Source organism: Heterodontus francisci, chromosome 15 (genome assembly GCF_036365525.1).
Source record: "Heterodontus francisci isolate sHetFra1 chromosome 15, sHetFra1.hap1, whole genome shotgun sequence".
NCBI classification, from domain to species: domain Eukaryota; kingdom Metazoa; phylum Chordata; class Chondrichthyes; order Heterodontiformes; family Heterodontidae; genus Heterodontus; species Heterodontus francisci.
This window is the reverse complement of record NC_090385.1, coordinates 102,757,995-102,779,526: the sequence shown is the minus strand read 5'-3', so window position 1 is coordinate 102,779,526 and position 21,532 is coordinate 102,757,995.

The window sequence follows — 21,532 nt, the reverse complement described above, 5'->3', positions numbered from 1 at the left end:
CACTGGGGTACACTTCCACAGGCACTGACTCTGAATGGGTTAAACTTCCACAGGCACTGACTCTCACTGGGGTAAACTTTTCCAGGCACTGACTCTGAATGGGTTAAACTACTACAGGCACTGACTCTCACTGGGGTAAACTTCCACAGGCACTGACTCTCACTGGGGTACACTTCCACAGGTACTGACACTGAATGGGGTAAACTTCCACAGGCAGTGACTCTGAAAGGGGTAATCTTCTACAGACACTGAATCTGAATGGGGTAAACTTCTACAGTTACTGAATCTTCATGGGGTAAACTTCCACAGGCACTGACTCACACTGGGGGAAACTTCCACTGGCACTGAATCTGAATGGCGTAAACATCCACAGGCACTGACTCTCACTGGGGTACATTTCCACTGGCACTGAATCTGAATGGCGTAAACATCCACAGGTACTGACTCTGAATGGGTTAAACTTCCAGAGGCAATGACTCGAACTGGGGTACACTTCCACAGGCACTGACTCCCACTGGGGGACACTTGCACAGGCACTGACTCTGAATGGGGTAAACTTCCACAGGCACTGAAATAAAAGCAAAATACCGCAGATGCCGGAAATCTGAAACAAAAACAAGAAATGCTGTAATCACTCAGCAGGTCTGGCAGCATCTGTCGAAAGAGAAGCAGAGTTAACGTTTCGGGTCAGTGACCCTTCTTCGGAACTGACAAATATTAGAAAAGTCACAGATTATAAACAAGTGAGGTGGGGGTGGGTCAAGAGATAACAAAGGAGAAGGTGCAGATTGGACCAGGCCACATAGCTGACCAAAAGGTCAAGGAGAAAAGGCAAACAATATTGCTTTGTCTTTCAATACCCCATTAACATATTGTTTGCCTTTTCTCCGCGAACTTTTGGTCAGCTTTGTGGCCTGGTCCAATCTGCACCTTCTCCTTTGTTATCTCTTGCCCCACCCCCACCTCACTTGTTTATAATCTGTGACTTTTCTAATATTTGTCAGTTCCGAAGAAGGGTCACTGACCCGAAACTTTAACTCTGCTTCTCTTTCCACAGATGCTGCCAGACCTGCTGAGTGATTCCAGCATTTCTTGTTTTTGTTCCACAGGCACTGACTCTCACTTGGGTGCACTTCCACAGGCACTGACTCTCACTGGGGTACACTTCCACAGGCACTGACTCTCACTGGAGTGCACTTCTACAGGCACTGACTCTCACTGGGGTACACTTCCACAGGCACTGACTCTCACTGGGGTACACTTCCACAGGCACTGACTCTCACTTGGGCACACTTCTACAGGCACTGACTCTCACTGGCGTACATTTCTGCAGGCAAAGACTCTCACTGGGGTACATTTCCACATGCACTGACTCTGAGTGGGGTACACTTCCATAGGCAGTGACTCATAATGGTGAGCCGCTTCCCAGCCACTGAAACTCACTGGGGTACACTTCTGCAGGCACTGACTCTCACAGGGGTACATATCCACAGGCACTGACTCTGAATGTCGTAAACTTCCACAGGCATTGACTCTCACAGGAGTACACTTCCACAGGCACTGAATCTGAATGGTGTAAAATTCCACAGGCACTGACTCTCACAGCAGTACACTTCCACAGGCACTGATTCTGAATGGGGTAAACTTCCACAGGCATTTCCTCTCACTGGGGTACACTTCCACAGGCACTGAATCTGAATGGGGTAAAGTTCCACAGGCACTGACTCTGAATTGGTTACAGTTCCACAGGCAATGACTCTTAGTGGGGTACACTTCGACAGGCAATGACTCTGACTGGGTAAACTTCCACAGGCACTGACTCTCACTGGGGTACACTTCCACAGGCACTGACTCTGAATGGGGTAAATTTCCACAGGCACTGACTCTCACTGGAGTACAATTCCACAGGCACTGACTCTGAATGGGGCAGATTTCTACTGGCACTGACTCTCTCTGAGGAACAGTTCCACAGGCACTGACTCTCACTTGGGTAAATTTCCACAGGCACTGACTCTCACTTGGGTACACATCTGCAGGCACTGACTCTCACTGGGGTACATTTCCACAGGCACTGACTCTGAATGGGGTAAACTTCCACAGGCACTGACTCTCACTGGGGTACACTTCCACAGGCACTGAATCTGAATGGGGTAAACTTCCACAGGCACTGACTCTCACTTGGGTCCACTTCTTCAGGCACTGATTCTCACTGGGGTACATTTCCACAGGCACTGACTCTCACTGGGGTACATTTCCAAAGGCACTGACTCTCACATGGGTAAACTTCTACAGGCACTGACTCTCACTTGGGTACACTTCAGCAGGCACTGACTCTCACTGGGGTACATTTCCACAGGCACTGACTCTCACTGGTGTACATTACCACATGCAATGACTCTGAGTGGGGTACACTTCTATAGGCACTGAATCTGAATGGTGTAAACCTCTAGAGGCATTGACTCTGAATGGGGTAAACTTCCACAGGCACTGACTCTCACTGGGGTACACTTCCACAGGCACTGACTCTCACTGGGGTACATTTCCACATGCACTGATTCTGAATGGGGTAAACTTCCACCGGCACTGACTCTAACTGGGGTACACTTCGACATGCACTGAATCTGAATGGGGTTAACTTCTACAGTTACTGAATCTGAATGGGGTAAACTTCCACAGGCACTGACTTTCACTGGGGTACATTTCCACAGGCACTGACTCTGAATGGGTTAAACTTCCACAGGCACTGAATCTCACTGGTGTACACTTACACGGGCACTGATTCGGAATGGGGAAAACTTCCAATGGCACTGACTCTCACTGGGGTACACTTCCACAGGCACTGACTCTGAATGGGGTAAACGTCCACAGGCACTGACACTGAATGGGGTAAACATCCACAGGTACTGACTCTGAATGGGGTTAACTTCTACAGGTACTGAATCTGAATGGGGTAAACTTCCACAGGCACTGAATCTCAATGGGGTACACTTACACAGGCACTGACTCTGAATGTGGTAAACTTCCACAGGCACTGACTCTCACTGGGGTACACTTCCACAGGCACTGACTCTGAATGGGGTAAACGTCCACAGGCACTGACACTGAATGGGGTAAACATCCACAGGTACTGACTCTGAATGGGGTAATCTTCCAGAGGCAATGACACTAACTGGTGTACACTCCCACAGGCACTGACTCTCACAGGGGGACACTTCCACTGCCAATGACTCCGAATGGGGTACACTTCCACAGGCATTGACCCTCACTTGGGTGCACTTCCACAGGCACACACTCTCACTGGGGTACACTTCCAGAGGCACTGACTCTGAATGGGGTAAACTTCCACAGGCACTGACTCTCACTGGGGTACACTTCCAGAGGCACTGACTCTGAATGGGGTAAACATCCACAGGCACTGACACTCACTGGGGTACACTTCCACAGGCACTGAATCTGAATGGGGCAAACTTCCACAGGCACTGACTCTCACTTGGGATCACTTCTTCAGGCACTGACTCTCACTTGGGTACACTTCTACAGGCACTGACTCTCACTTGGGTACACTTCTACAGGCACTGCCTCTCACAGGGGTACATTTCCACCGGCACTGACTCTCACAGGAGTACATTTCCAGAGGCACCGACTCTCACTTGGGATCACTTCTTCAGGCACTGACTCTCACTTGGGTACACTTCTACAGGCACTGACTCTCACTTGGGTACACTTCTGCAGGCACTGACTCTCACTGGTGTACCTTTCCACATGCACTGATTCTGAATGGGGTACACTTCTATAGGCAGTGACTCCTAATGGAGAGCCGCTCCCCAGCCACTGAATCTCACTTGGGTACACTTCTGCAGGCACTGACTCTCACAGGGGTACATTTCCACTGGCACTGACTCTCACTGGGTACACTTCTGCAGGCACTGAATCTGAATGGTGTAAACTACTAAAGGGACTGAAGCTGAATGGGGTAAACTTCCACAGGCACTGACTCTGAATGGGGTAAACTTCCACAGGCAATGACTCTCACTGGGGTAAACCTCCACAGGCACTGACTCAGAATGGGTTAAACTTCCACAGGCACTGACTCTCACTGGGGTACACTTCCACAGGCACTGACTCTGAATGGGATAAACTTCCACAGGCACTGACTCTGAATGGGGTACACTGCCACACGCACTGAATCTGAATGGGGTAAACTTCTACAGGTACAGAATCTGCATGGGGTAAACTTCCACAGGCACTGACTCTCACTGGGGTACACTTCCACAGGCACTGACTCTGAATGGGGTAAACTTCCACAGGCATTGACTCTCACTGGGGTACACTTCCACAGGCACTGACTCTCACTGGGGTACACTTACACAGGCACTGACTCTGAGTGGGTTAAAATTCCAAAGGCACTGACTCTCACTGGGGTACACTTCCACAGGCACTGACTCTGAATGGGGAAAACTTCCACAGGCACTGACTCTGAATGGGGTTAACTTCTACTGGCTCTGAATCTGAATGGGGTACATTTCCACAGGCACTGAATCTGAATGGGGTAAACTTCTACAGGTACTGAATCTGAATGGGGTAAACTTCTACAGGCACTGAATCTGAATGGTGTAAACTTCTGCAGGTACTGAATCTGAATGGGGTAAACATCCACAGGCACTGACTCTGAATGGGTTAAACTTCCACAGGCAGTGACTCTGAATGGGGTAATCTTCTACAGACACTGAATCTGAATGGGGTAAACTTCTACAGGTACTGACTCTCACTGGGGTAAACTTCCACAGGCACTGACTCTCACTGGGGTACACTTCCACAGGTACTGACACTGAATGGGGTAAACTTCCACAGGCAGTGATTCTGAAAGGGGTAATCTTCTACAGACACTGAATCTGAATGGGGTAAACTTCTACAGGTACTGAGTCTGCATGGGGTAAACTTCCACAGGCACTGACTCACACTGGGGGACACTTCCACAGACACTGATTCTGAAAGGGGTAAACTTCCAGAGGCAATGACTCTCACCGGGGTACACTTCCACAGGCACTGACTCCCACTGGGGGACACTTCCACAGGCAATGACTCTGAATGGGGTAAACTTCCACAGGCACTGAAATAAAAGCAAAATACTGCGGATGCTGGAAATCTGAAACAAAAACAAGAAATGCTGGTATCACTCAGCAGGTCTGGCAGCATCTGTGGAAAGAGAAGCAGAGTTAACGTTTTGGGTCAGAGACCCTTCTTCGGAACTGACAAATATTAGAAAAGTCACAGATTATAAACAAGTGAGGTGGCGGGGGGGGCATGAGATAACAAAGGAGAAGGTGCAGATTGGACCAGGCCACACAGCTGACCAAAAGGTCAAGGAGAAAATGCAAACAATATTGCTTTGTCTTTCAACGCACCATTAACATATTGTTTGCCTTTTCTCCATGAACTTTTGGTCAGCTATGTGGCCTGGTCCAATCTGCACCTTCACCTTTGTTATCTCTTGCCCCACCCCCACCTCACTTGTTTATAATCCGTGACTTTTCTAATTTTTGTCTGTTCCGAAGAAGGGTCACTGAGCCGAAAGGTTAACTCTGCTTCTCTTTCCACAGATGCTGCCAGACCTGCTGAGTGAATCCAGCATTTCTTGTTTTTGTTCCACAGGCACTGACCCTCACTTGGGTGCACTTCCACAGGCACTGACTCTGAATGGGGTAAACTTCCACAGGCACTGACTCTCACTGGGGCACACTTCCACAGGCAATGACTCTGAATGGGGTAAACTTCCACAGGCACTGACTCTCACTGGGGTACACTTCCACAGGCACTGAATCTGAATGGGGTAAACTTCCACAGGCACTGACTCTCATTTGGGTACACTTCTTCAGGCAATGAATCTGAATGGTGTAAACTTCTAGAGGCATTGACTCTGAATGGGGTAAACGTCCTCAGGCACTGACTCTAACTGGGGTACACTTCGACATGCACTGAATCTGAATGGGGTTAACTTCTGCAGGTACTGAATCTGAATGGGGTAAACTTCCACAGGCACTGACTTTCACTGGGGTACATTTCCACAGGCACTGACTCTGAATGGGTTAAACTTCCACAGGCACTGACTCTCACTGGGGTACACTTCCACAGGCACTGAATCTCACTGGGGTACACTTACACAGGCACTGATTCGGAATGGGGAAAACTTCCAAAGGCACTGACTCTCACTGGGGTACACTTCCACAGGCACTGACTATGAATGGGGTAAACTTCCACAGGCACTGACTCTGAATGGGGTTTACTTCTAAAGGTACTGAATCTGAATGGGGTAAACTTCCACAGGCACTGAATCTCACTGGGGTACACTTACACAGGCACTGACTCTGAATGTGGTAATCTTCCACAGGCACTGACTCTCACTGGGGTACACTTCCACAGGCACTGACTCTGAATGGGGTAAACGTCCACAGGCACTGACTCTCACTGGGGTACACTTCCACAGGCACTGACACTGAATGGGGTAAACATCCACAGGTACTGACTCTGAATGGGGTAATCTTCCAGAGGCAATGACACTAACTGGGGTACACTTCCACAGGCACTGACTCTCACAGGGGGACACTTCCACTGCCACTGACTCCGAATGGGGTACACTTCCACAGGCATTGACCCTCACTTGGGTGCACTTCCACAGGCACACACTCTCACTGGGGTACACTTCCAGAGGCACTGACTCTGAATGGGGTAAACTTCCACAGGCACTGAATCTGAATGGGGTTAACTTCTACAGGTACTGAATCTGAATGGGGTAAACTTCCACAGGCACTGAATCTCACTGGGGTACACTTACACGGGCACTGATTCAGAATGGGGAAAACTTCCAATGGCACTGACTCTCACTGGGGTACACTTCCACAGGCACTGACAATGAATGGGGTAAACTTCCACAGGCACTGAATCTGAATGGGGTTAACTTCTACAGGTACTGAATCTGAATGGGGTAAACTTCGACAGGCACTGAATCTCACTGGGGTACACTTACACAGGCACTGACTCTGAATGTGGTAAACTTCCACAGGCACTGACTCTCACTGGGGTACACTTCCACAGGCACTGACTCTGAATGGGGTAAACGTCCACAGGCACTGACACTGAATGGGGTAAACATCCACAGGTACTGACTCTGAATGGGGTAATCTTCCAGAGGCAATGACACTAACTGGTGTACACTCCCACAGGCACTGACTCTCACAGGGGGACACTTCCACTGCCAATGACTCCGAATGGGGTACACTTCCACAGGCATTGACCCTCACTTGGGTGCACTTCCACAGGCACACACTCTCACTGGGGTACACTTCCAGAGGCACTGACTCTGAATGGGGTAAACTTCCACAGGCACTGACTCTCACTGGGGTACACTTCCAGAGGCACTGACTCTGAATGGGGTAAACATCCACAGGCACTGACACTCACTGGGGTACACTTCCACAGGCACTGAATCTGAATGGGGCAAACTTCCACAGGCACTGACTCTCACTTGGGATCACTTCTTCAGGCACTGACTCTCACTTGGGTACACTTCTACAGGCACTGACTCTCACTTGGGTACACTTCTACAGGCACTGCCTCTCACAGGGGTACATTTCCACCGGCACTGACTCTCACAGGAGTACATTTCCAGAGGCACCGACTCTCACTTGGGATCACTTCTTCAGGCACTGACTCTCACTTGGGTACACTTCTACAGGCACTGACTCTCACTTGGGTACACTTCTGCAGGCACTGACTCTCACTGGTGTACCTTTCCACATGCACTGATTCTGAATGGGGTACACTTCTATAGGCAGTGACTCCTAATGGAGAGCCGCTCCCCAGCCACTGAATCTCACTTGGGTACACTTCTGCAGGCACTGACTCTCACAGGGGTACATTTCCACTGGCACTGACTCTCACTGGGTACACTTCTGCAGGCACTGAATCTGAATGGTGTAAACTACTAAAGGGACTGAAGCTGAATGGGGTAAACTTCCACAGGCACTGACTCTGAATGGGGTAAACTTCCACAGGCAATGACTCTCACTGGGGTAAACCTCCACAGGCACTGACTCAAAATGGGTTAAACTTCCACAGGCACTGACTCTCACTGGGGTACACTTCCACAGGCACTGACTCTGAATGGAATAAACTTCCACAGGCACTGACTCTGAATGGGGTACACTGCCACACGCACTGAATCTGAATGGGGTAAACTTCTACAGGTACAGAATCTGCATGGGGTAAACTTCCACAGGCACTGACTCTCACTGGGGTACACTTCCACAGGCACTGACTCTGAATGGGGTAAACTTCCACAGGCATTGACTCTCACTGGGGTACACTTCCACAGGCACTGACTCTCACTGGGGTACACTTACACAGGCACTGACTCTGAGTGGGTTAAAATTCCAAAGGCACTGACTCTCACTGGGGTACACTTCCACAGGCACTGACTCTGAATGGGGAAAACTTCCACAGGCACTGACTCTGAATGGGGTTAACTTCTACTGGCTCTGAATCTGAATGGGGTACATTTCCACAGGCACTGAATCTGAATGGGGTAAACTTCTACAGGTACTGAATCTGAATGGGGTAAACTTCTACAGGCACTGAATCTGAATGGTGTAAACTTCTGCAGGTACTGAATCTGAATGGGGTAAACATCCACAGGCACTGACTCTGAATGGGGTAAACTTCCACAGGCTGTGTCTCTTACTGGAGTGCACTTCCACAGGCAATCACTCTCACTGGGGTACACTTCCACAGGCACTGACTCTGAATGGGTTAAACTTCCACAGGCAGTGACTCTGAATGGGGTAATCTTCTACAGACACTGAATCTGAATGGGGTAAACTTCTACAGGTACTGACTCTCACTGGGGTAAACTTCCACAGGCACTGACTCTCACTGGGGTACACTTCCACAGGTACTGACACTGAATGGGGTAAACTTCCACAGGCAGTGACTCTGAAAGGGGTAATCTTCTACAGACACTGAATCTGAATGGGGTAAACTTCTACAGGTACTGAGTCTGCATGGGGTAAACTTCCACAGGCACTGACTCACACTGGGGGACACTTCCACAGGCACTGATTCTGAAAGGGGTAAACTTCCAGAGGCAATGACTCTCACCGGGGTACACTTCCACAGGCACTGACTCCCACTGGGGGACACTTCCACAGGCAATGACTCTGAATGGGGTAAACTTCCACAGGCACTGAAATAAAAGCAAAATACTGCGGATGCTGGAAATCTGAAACAAAAACAAGAAATGCTGGTATCACTCAGCAGGTCTGGCAGGATCTGTGGAAAGAGAAGCAGAGTTAACGTTTTGGGTCAGAGACCCTTCTTCGGAACTGACAAATATTAGAAAAGTCACAGATTATAAACAAGTGAGGTGGGGGGGGGGGGGGTGGGGGGCATGAGATAACAAAGGAGAAGGTGCAGATTGGACCAGGCCACACAGCTGACCAAAAGGTCAAGGAGAAAATGCAAACAATATTGCTTTGTCTTTCAACACACCATTAACATATTGTTTGCCTTTTCTCCATGAACTTTTGGTCAGCTATGTGGCCTGGTCCAATCTGCACCTTCACCTTTGTTATCTCTTGCCCCACCCCCACCTCACTTGTTTATAATCCGTGACTTTTCTAATTTTTGTCTGTTCCGAAGAAGGGTCACTGAGACGAAAGGTTAACTCATCTTCTCTTTCCACAGATGCTGCCAGACCTGCTGAGTGAATCCAGCATTTCTTGTTTTTGTTCCACAGGCACTGACCCTCACTTGGGTGCACTTCCACAGGCACTGACTCTGAATGGGGTAAACTTCCACAGGCACTGACTCTCACTGGGGCACACTTCCACAGGCAATGACTCTGAATGGGGTAAACTTCCACAGGCACTGACTCTCACTGGGGTACACTTCCACAGGCACTGAATCTGAATGGGGTAAACTTCCACAGGCACTGACTCTCATTTGGGTACACTTCTTCAGGCAATGAATCTGAATGGTGTAAACTTCTAGAGGCATTGACTCTGAATGGGGTAAACGTCCTCAGGCACTGACTCTAACTGGGGTACACTTCGACATGCACTGAATCTGAATGGGGTTAACTTCTGCAGGTACTGAATCTGAATGGGGTAAACTTCCACAGGCACTGACTTTCACTGGGGTACATTTCCACAGGCACTGACTCTGAATGGGTTAAACTTCCACAGGCACTGACTCTGAATGGGGTAAACATCGACAGGCACTGAATCTCACTGGGGTACACTTCCACAGGCACTGAATCTCACTGGGGTACACTTACACAGGCACTGATTCGGAATGGGGAAAACTTCCAAAGGCACTGACTCTCACTGGGGTACACTTCCACAGGCACTGACTATGAATGGGGTAAACTTCCACAGGCACTGACTCTGAATGGGGTTAACTTCTGAAGGTACTGAATCTGAATGGGGTAAACTTCCACAGGCACTGAATCTCACTGGGGTACACTTACACAGGCACTGACTCTGAATGTGGTAATCTTCCACAGGCACTGACTCTCACTGGGGTACACTTCCACAGGCACTGACTCTGAATGGGGTAAACGTCCACAGGCACTGACTCTCACTGGGGTACACTTCCACAGGCACTGACACTGAATGGGGTAAACATCCACAGGTACTGACTCTGAATGGGGTAATCTTCCAGAGGCAATGACACTAACTGGGGTACACTTCCACAGGCACTGACTCTCACAGGGGGACACTTCCACTGCCACTGACTCCGAATGGGGTACACTTCCACAGGCATTGACCCTCACTTGCGTGCACTTCCACAGGCACACACTCTCACTGGGGTACACTTCCAGAGGCACTGACCCTGAATGGGGTAAACTTCCACAGGCACTGACTCTCACTGGGGTACACTTCCAGAGGCACTGACTCTGAATGGGGTAAACTTCCACAGGCACTGACTCTCACTGGGGTACACTTCCACAGGCACTGAATCTGAATGGGGTAAACTTCCACAGGCACCAGCTCTCACTTGGGTACACTTCTACAGGCTCTGACTCTCACTTGGGTACACTTCTACAGTCACTGACTCTCACTGGGGTACACTTCCAGAGGCACTGACCCTGAATGGGGTAAACTTCCACAGGCACTGACTCTCACTGGGGTACACTTCCAGAGGCACTGACTCTGAATGGGATAAACATCCACAGGCACTGACTCTCACTGGGGTACACTTCCATAGGCACTGAATCTAAATGGGGTAAACTTCTACAGGCACTGAATCTGAATGGTGTAAACTTCTGCAGGTACTGAATCTGAATGGGGTAAACATCCACAGGCACTGACTCTGAATGGGGTAAACTTCCACATGCTGTGTCTCTCACTGGAGTGCACTTCCACAGGCAATCACTCTCACTGGGGTACACTTCCACAGGCACTGACTCTGAATGGGTTAAACTTCCACAGGCAGTGACTCTGAATGGGGTAATCTTCTACAGACACTGAATCTGAATGGGGTAAACTTCTACAGGTACTGACTCTCACTGGGGTAAACTTCCACAGGCACCAACTCTCACTGGGGTACACTTCCACAGGTACTGACACTGAATGGGGTAAACTTCCACAGGCAGTGACTCTGAAAGGGGTAATCTTCTACAGACACTGAATCTGAATGGGGTAAACTTCTACAGGTACTGAGTCTGCATGGGGTAAACTTCCACAGGCACTGACTCACACTGGGGGACACTTCCACAGGCACTGATTCTGAAAGGGGTAAACTTCCAGAGACAATGACTCTCACCGGGGTACACTTCCACAGGCACTGACTCCCACTGGGGGACACTTCCACAGGCAATGACTCTGAATGGGGTAAACTTCCACAGGCACTGAAATAAAAGCAAAATACTGCGGATGCTGGAAATCTGAAACAAAAACAAGAAATGCTGGTATCACTCAGCAGGTCTGGCAGCATCTGTGGAAAGAGAAGCAGAGTTAACGTTTCGGGTCAGAGACCCTTCTTCGGAACTGACAAATATTAGAAAAGTCACAGATTATAAACAAGTGAGGTGGGGAGGGGGGGGGGCATGAGAAAACAAAGGAGAAGGTGCAGATTGGACCAGGCCACACAGCTGACCAAAAGGTCAAGGAGAAAATGCAAACAATATTGCTTTGTCTTTCAACACACCATTAACATATTGTTTGCCTTTTCTCCATGAACTTTTGGTCAGCTATGTGGCCTGGTCCAATCTGCACCTTCACCTTTGTTATCTCTTGCCCCACCCCCACCTCACTTGTTTATAATCCGTGACTTTTCTAATTTTTGTCTGTTCCGAAGAAGGGTCACTGAGCCGAAAGGTTAACTCTGCTTCTCTTTCCACAGATGCTGCCAGACCTGCTGAGTGAATCCAGCATTTCTTGTTTTTGTTCCACAGGCACTGACCCTCACTTGGGTGCACTTCCACAGGCACTGACTCTGAATGGGGTAAACTTCCACAGGCACTGACTCTCACTGGGGCACACTTCCACAGGCAATGACTCTGAATGGGGTAAACTTCCACAGGCACTGACTCTCACTGGGGTACACTTCCACAGGCACTGAATCTGAATGGGGTAAACTTCCACAGGCACTGACTCTCATTTGGGTACACTTCTTCAGGCACTGACTCTCACTGGGGTACATTTCCACAGGCACTGACTCTCACTGGGGTACATTTCCACAGGCACTGACTCTCACTTGGGTACACTTCTACAGGCACTGACTCTCACTTGGGTACACTTCTGCAGGCACTGACTCTCACTGGGGTACATTTCCACAGGCACTGACGCTCACTGGTGTACATTTCCACATGCACTGACTCTGAGTGGGGTACACTTCTATAGGCAATGAATCTGAATGGTGTAAACTTCTAGAGGCATTGACTCTGAATGGGGTAAATGTCCTCAGGCACTGACTCTAACTGGGATACACTTCAACATGCACTGAATCTGAATGGGGTTAACTTCTGCAGGTACTGAATCTGAATGGGGTAAACTTCCACAGGCACTGACTTTCACTGGGGTACATTTCCACAGGCACTGACTCTGAATGGGTTAAACTTCCACAGGAACTGACTCTCACTGGGGTACACTTCCACAGGCACTGAATCTCACTGGGGTACACTTACACAGGCACTGACTATGAATGGGGTAAACTTCCACAGGCACTGACTCTGAATGGGGTTAACTTCTAAAGGTACTGAATCTGAATGGGGTAAACTTCCACAGGCACTGAATCTCAGCGGGGTACACTTACACAGGCACTGACTCTGAATGTGGTAATCTTCCACAGGCACTGACTCTCACTGGGGTACACTTCCACAGGCACTGACTCTGAATGGGGTAAACGTCCACAGGCACTGACACTGAATGGGGTAATCTTCCAGAGGCAATGACACTAACTGGGGTACACTCCCACAGGCACTGACTCTCACAGGGGGACACTTCCACTGCCACTGACTCCGAATGGGGTACACTTCCACAGCCATTGACCCTCACTTGCGTGCACTTCCACAGGCACACACTCTCACTGGGCTACACTTCCAGAGGCACTGACCCTGAATGGGGTAAACTTCCACAGGCACTGACTCTCACTGCGGTACACTTCCAGAGGCACTGACTCTGAATGGGGTAAACTTCCACAGGCACTGACTCTCACTGGGGTACACTTCCACAGGCACTGAATCTGAATGGGGTAAACTTCCACAGGCACCAACTCTCACTTGGGTACACTTCTACAGGCTCTGACTCTCACTTGGGTACACTTCTACAGTCACTGACTCTCACAGGGGTACATTTCCACTGGCACTGACTCTCACAGGGGTACATTTCCACGGGCACTGACTCTCACTGGGTACACTTCTACAGGCACTGAATCTGAATGTTGTAAACTTCTACAGGGACCGAAGCTGAATGGGGTAAACGTCCACAGGCACTGACTCTCACTGGGGTAAACTTCCACAGGCACTGACTCTAAATGGGGTAAACTTCCACAGGCAATGACTCTCACTGGGGTACACTTCCACAGGCACTGACTCTGAATGGGGTACACTTCAACACGCACTGAATCTGAACGGGGTACATTTCCACAGGCACTGAATCTGAATGGGGTAAACGTCCTCAGGCACTGACTCTAACTGGGGTACACTTCGACAAGCACTGAATCTGAATGGGGTTAACTTCTGCAGGTACTGAATCTGAATGGGGTAAACTTCCACAGGCACTGACTTTCACTGGGGTACATTTCCACAGGCACTGACTCTGAATTGGTTAAACTTCCACAGGCACTGACTCTCACTGGGGTACACTTCCAGAGGCACTGAATCTCACTGGGGTACACTTACACAGGCACTGATTCGGAATGGGGAAAACTTCCAAAGGCACTGACTCTCACTGGGGTACACTTCCACAGGCACTGACTATGAATGGGGTAAACTTCCACAGGCACTGACTCTAAATGGGGTTAACTTCTAAAGGTACTGAATCTGAATGGGGTAAACTTCCACAGGCACTGAATCTCACTGGGGTACACTTACACAGGCACTGACTCTGAATGTGGTAATCTTCCACAGGCACTGACTCTCACTGGGGTACACTTCCACAGGCACTGACTCTGAATGGGGTAAACTTCCACAGGCACTGACACTGAATGGGGTAAACATCCACAGGTACTGACTCTGAATGGGGTAATCTTCCAGAGGCAATGACACTAACTGGGGTACACTCCCATAGGCACTGACTCTCACAGGGGGACACTTCCACTGCCACTGACTCCGAATGGGGTTAACTTCCACAGGCATTGACCCTCACTTGCGTGCACTTCCACAGGCACACACTCTCACTGGGGTACACTTCCAGAGGCACTGACCCTGAATGGGGTAAACTTCCACAGGCACTGACTCTCACTGGGGTACACTTCCAGAGGCACTGACTCTGAATGGGGTAAACTTCCACAGGCACTGACTCTCACTGGGGTACACTTCCACAGGCACTGAATCTGAATGGGGTAAACTTCCACAGGCACTGACTCTCACTTGGGTACAATTCTGCAGGCACTGGCTCTCACTGGGGTACATTTTCACAGGCACTGACTCTCACTGGGGTGCATTTAAACAGGCACTGACCCTCACTTGGGTGCACTTCCACAGGCACTGACTCTGAATGGGGTAAACTTCCACAGGCACTGACTCTCAGTGGGGTACACTTCCACAGGCACTGAATCTGAATGGGGTAAACTTCCACAGGCACCAACTCTCACTTGGGTACACTTCTACAGGCTCTGACTCTCACTTGGGTACACTTCTACAGTCACTGACTCTCACAGGGGTACATTTCCACTGGCACTGACTCTCACAGGGGTACATTTCCACGGGCACTGACTCTCACTGGGTACACTTCTACTGGCACTGAATCTGAATGTTGTAAACTTCTACAGGGACCGAAGCTGCATGGGGTAAACGTCCACAGGCACTGACTCTCACTGGGGTAAACTTCCACAGGCACTGATTCTAAATGGGGTAAACTTCCACAGGCAATGACTCTCACTGGGGTACACTTCCACAGGCACTGACTCTGAATGGGGTAAACTTCCACAGGCACTGACTCTGATTGGGGTACACTTCAACACGCACTGAATCTGAACGGGGTACATTTCCACAGGCACTGAATCTGAATGGGGTAAACGTCCTCAGGCACTGACTCTAACTGGGGTACACTTCGACATGCACTGAATCTGAATGGGGTTAACTTCTGCAGGTACTGACTTTCACTGGGGTACATTTCCACAGGCACTGACTCTGAATGGGTTAAACTTCCAAAGGCACTGACTCTCACTGGGGTACACTTCCACAGGCACTGAATCTGAATGGGGTTAACTTCTAAAGGTACTGAATCTGAATGGGGTAAACTTCCACAGGCACTGAATCTCACTGGGGTACACTTACACAGGCACTGACTCTGAATGTGGTAATCTTCCACAGGCACTGACTCTCACTGGGGTACACTTCCACAGGCACTGACTCTGAATGGTGTAAACATCCACAGGCACTGACTATGAATGGGGTAAACATCCACAGGTACTGACTCTGAATGGTGTAATCTTCCAGAGGCAATGACACTAACTGGGGTACACTCCCACAGGCACTGACTCTCACAGGGGGACACTTCCACTGCCACTGACTCCGAATGGGGTAAACTTCCACAGGCATTGACCCTCACTTGCGTGCACTTCCACAGGCACACACTCTCACTGGGGTACACTTCCAGAGGCACTGACCCTGAATGGGGTAAACATCCACAGGCACTGACTCTCACTGGGGTACACTTCCAGAGGCACTGACTCTGAATGGGGTAAACATCCACAGGCACTGACTCTCACTGGGGTACACTTCCATAGGCACTGAATCTAAATGGGGTAAACTTCCACAGGCACTGACTCTCACTTGGGTACAATTCTGCAGGCACTGACTCTCACTGGGGTACATTTTCACAGGCACTGACTCTCACTGGGGTGCATTTAAACAGGCTCTGACCCTCACTTGGGTGCACTTCCACAGGCACTGTCTCTGAATGGGGTAAACTTCCACAGGCACGGACTGTCACTGGGGTACACTTCCACAGGCACTGACTCTGAATGGGGTAAACTTCCACAGGCACTGACTCTCAGTGGGGTACACTTCCACAGGCACTAAATCTGAATGGGGTAAACTTCCACAGGCACCAACTCTCACTTGGGTACACTTCTACAGGCTCTGACTCTCACTTGGGTTCACTTCTACAGTCACTGGCTCTCACAGGGGTACATTTCCACTGGCACTGACTCTCACAGGGGTACATTTCCACGGGCACTGACTCTCACTGGGTACACTTCTACAGGCACTGAATCTGAATGTTGTAAACTTCTACAGGGACCGAAGCTGAATGGGGTAAACGTCCACAGGCACTGACTCTCACTGGGGTAAGCTTCCACAGGCACTGACTCTAAATGGGGTAAACTTCCACAGGCAATGACTCTCACTGGGGTACACTTCCACAGGCACTGACTCTGAATGGGGTAAACTTCCACAGGCACTGACTCTGAATGGGGTACACTTCAACACGCACTGAATCTGAACGGGGTACATTTCCACAGGCACTGAATCTGAATGGGGTAAACGTCCTCAGGCACTGACTCTAACTGGGTTACACTTCGACAAGCACAGAATCTGAATGGGGTTAACTTCTGCAGGTACTGAATCTGAATGGGGTAAACTTCCACAGGCACTGACTATCACTGGGGTACATTTCCACAGGCACTGACTCTGAATGGGTTAAACTTCCACAGGCACTGACTCTCACTGGGGTACACTTCCAGAGGCACTGAATCTCACTGGGGTACACTTCCACAGGCACTGACTATGAATGGGGTAAACTTCCACAGGCACTGACTCTGAATGGGGTAAACTTCCACAGGCACTGACACTGAATGGGGTAAACATCCACAGGCAGTGACTCTCACTGGGGTACACTTCCATAGGCACTGAATCTGAATGGGGTACATTTTCACAGGCACTGACTCTCATTGGGGAGCATTTAAACAGGCTCTGACCCTCACTTGGGTGCACTTCCACAGGCACTGTCTCTGAATGGGGTAAACTTCCACAGGCACTGACTGTCACTGGGGTACACTTCCACAGGCACTGACTCTGAATGGGGTAAACTTCCACAGGCACTGTCTCTCAGTGGGGTACACTTCCACAGGCACTAAATCTGAATGGGGTAAACTTCCACAGGCACCAACTCTCACTTGGGTACACTTCTACAGGCTCTGACTCTCACTTGGGTGCACTTCTACAGTCACTGACTCTCACAGGGGTACATTTCCACTGGCACTGACTCTCACAGGGGTACATTTCCACGGGCACTGACTCTCACTGGGTAGACTTCTACAGGCACTGAATCTGAATGTTGTAAACTTCAACAGGGACCGAAGCTGAATGGGGTAAACGTCCACAGGCACTGACTCTCACTGGGGTAAGCTTCCACAGGCACTGACTCTAAATGGGGTAAACTTCCACAGGCAATGACTCTCACTGGGGTACACTTCCACAGGCACTGACTCTGAATGGGGTAAACTTCCACAGGCACTGACTCTGAATGGGGTACACTTCAACACGCACTGAATCTGAACGGGGTACATTTCCACAGGCACTGAATCTGAATGGGGTAAACGTCCTCAGGCACTGACTCTAACTGGGGTACACGTCGACAAGCACTGAATCTGAATGGGGTTAACTTCTGCAGGTACTGAATCTGAATGGGGTAAACTTCCACAGGCACTGACTTTCACTGGGGTACATTTCCACAGGCACTGACTCTGAATGGGTTAAACTTCCACAGGCACTGACACTGAATGGGGTAAACATCCACAGGTACTGACTCTGAATGGGGTAATCTTCCAGAGGCAATGACACTAACTGGGGTACACTCCCACAGGCACTGACTCTCACAGGGGGACACTTCCACTGCCACTGACTCCGAATGGGGTACACTTCCACAGGCATTGACCCTCACTTGCGTGCACTTCCACAGGCACACACTCTCACTGGGGTACACTTCCAGAGGCACTGACCCTGAATGGGGTAAACTTCCACAGGCACTGACTCTCACTTGGGTACACTTCCACAGGCACTGACTCTGAATGGGGTAAACCTCCACAGGCACTGACTCTCACTGGGGTACACTTCCACAGGCACTGAATCTGAATTTGGTAAACTTCCACAGGCACTGACTCTCACTTGGGTACAATTCTGCAGGCACTGACCCTCAATTGGGTGCACTTCCACAGGCACTGTCTCTGAATGGGGTAAACTTCCACAGGCACTGACTGTCACTGGGGTACACTTCCACAGGCACTGACTCTGAATGGGGTAAACTTCCACAGGCACTGACTCTCACAGGGGTACATTTCCACGGGCACTGACTCTCACTGGGTACACTTCTACAGGCACTGAATCTGAATGTTGTAAACTTCTACAGGGACCGAAGCTGAATGGGGTAAACGTCCACAGGCACTGACTCTCACTGGGGTAAACTTCCACAGGCACTGACTCTAAATGGGGTAAACTTCCACAGGCAATGACTCTCACTGGGGTACACTTCCACAGGCACTGACTCTGAATGGGGTAAACTTCCACAGGCACTGACTCTGAATGGGGTACACTTCAACACGCACTGAATCTGAACGGGGTACATTTCCAAAGGCACTGAATATGAATGGGGTAAACGTCCTCAGGCATTGACTCTAACTGGGGTACACTTCGACATGCACTGAATCGGAATGGGGTTAACTTCTGCAGGTACTGAATCTGAATGGGGTAAACTTCCATAGGCACTGACTTTCACTGGGGTACATTTCCACAGGCACTGACTCTGAATGGGTTAAACTTCCACAGGCACTGACTCTCACTGGGGTACACTTCCACAGGCACTGAATCTCACTGGGGTACACTTACACAGGCACTGATTCGGAATGGGGTAAACTTCCACAGGCACTGACTCTGAATGGGGTTAACTTCTAAAGGTACTGAATCTGAATGGGGTAAACTTCCACAGGCACTGAATCTCACTGGGGTACACTTACACAGGCACTGACTCTGAATGTGGTAATCTTCCACAGGCACTGACTCTCACTGGGGTAAACGTCCACAGGCACTGACACTGAATGGGGTAAACATCCACAGGTACTGACTCTGAATGGGGTAATCTTCCAGAGGCAATGACACTAACTGGGGTACACTCCCACAGGCACTGACTCTCACAGGGGGACACTTCCACTGCCACTGACTCCGAATGGGGTACACTTCCACAGGCATTGACCCTCACTTGCGTGCACTTCCACAGGCACACACTCTCACTGGGGTACACTTCCAGAGGCACTGACCCTGAATGGGGTAAACGTCCACAGGCACTGACTCTCACTGGGGTAAACTTCCACAGGCACTGACTCTAAATGGGGTAAACATCCACAGGCAATGACTCTCACTGGGGTACACTTCCACAGGCACTGACTCTGAATGGGGTAAACTTCCACAGGCACTGACTCTGAATGGGGTACAGTTCAACACGCACTGAATCTGAACGGGGTACATTTCCACAGGCACTGAAATAAAAGCAAAATACTGCGGATGCTGGAAATCTGAAACAAAAACAACAAATGCTGGAATCACTCAGCAGGTCTGGCAGCATCTGTGGAAAGAGAAGCAGAGTTAACGTTTCGGGTCAGTGACCCTACTTCGGAACTGACAAATATTAGAAAAGTCACAGAATATGAACAAGTGAGGTGGGGGTGGGGCAAGAGATAACAAAGGAGCAGGTGCAGATTGGACCAGGCCTCATAGCAGACCAAAAGGTCACGGAGAAAAGGGAAACAATATTGCTTTGTCTTTCAACACACCATTAACATATTGTTTGCCTTTTCTCCTTGAACTTTTGGTCAGCTATGAGGCCTGGTCCAATCTGCACCTGCTCCTTTGTTATCTCTTGCCCCACCCCCACCTGACTTGTTTATAATCTGTGACTTTTCTAATATTTGTCAGTTCTGAAGAAGGGTCACTGACCCGAAACGTAAACTCTGCTTCTCTTTCCAAAGATGCTGCCAGACCTGCTGAGTGATTCCAGCATTTGTTGTTTTTGTTCCACAGGCACAGACTCTCACTGGGGCACACTTCCACAGGCACTGACTCTGAATGGGGTACATTTCCACAGGCACTGACTCTCACTGGGGTACATTTCCACAGGCACTGACTCTCACTAGGGTACACTTCTACAGGCACTGACTCTCACTTGGGTACACTTCTACAGGCACTGACTCTCACTGGGGTACATTTCCACTGGCACTGACTCTCACTGGGGTACATTTCCACAGGCACTGACTCTCACTAGGGTACACTTCTACAGGCACTGACTCTCACTTGGGTACACTTCTACAGGCACTGACTCTCACTGGGGTACATTTCCAGTGGCACTGACTCTCACTGGGGTACATTTCCACAGGCACTGACTCTCAATTGGGTACACTTCTACCGGCACTGACTCTCACTTGGGTACACTTCTGCAGGCACTGACTCTCACTGGGGTACATTTCCACTGGCACTGACTCACACTGGTGTACATTTCCACATGCACTGACTCTGAGTGGGGTGCACTTCTATAGGCAATGAATCTGAATGGTGTAAACGTCTGGAGGTACTGAATCTGAATGGGGTAAATTTGCACAGGCACTGACTCTCACTGGGGTACACTTCCACAGGCACTGACTCTCACTGGGGTACAGTTACACATGCAATGACCCTGAATGGGGTAAACTTCCGCAGGCACTGACTCTAACTGGGGTACACTTCGACAGGCACTGAATCTGAATGTGGTAAACTTCTACAGGTACTGAATCTGAATGGGGTAAACTTCCACAGGCACTGACTTTCACTGGGGTACATTTCCAC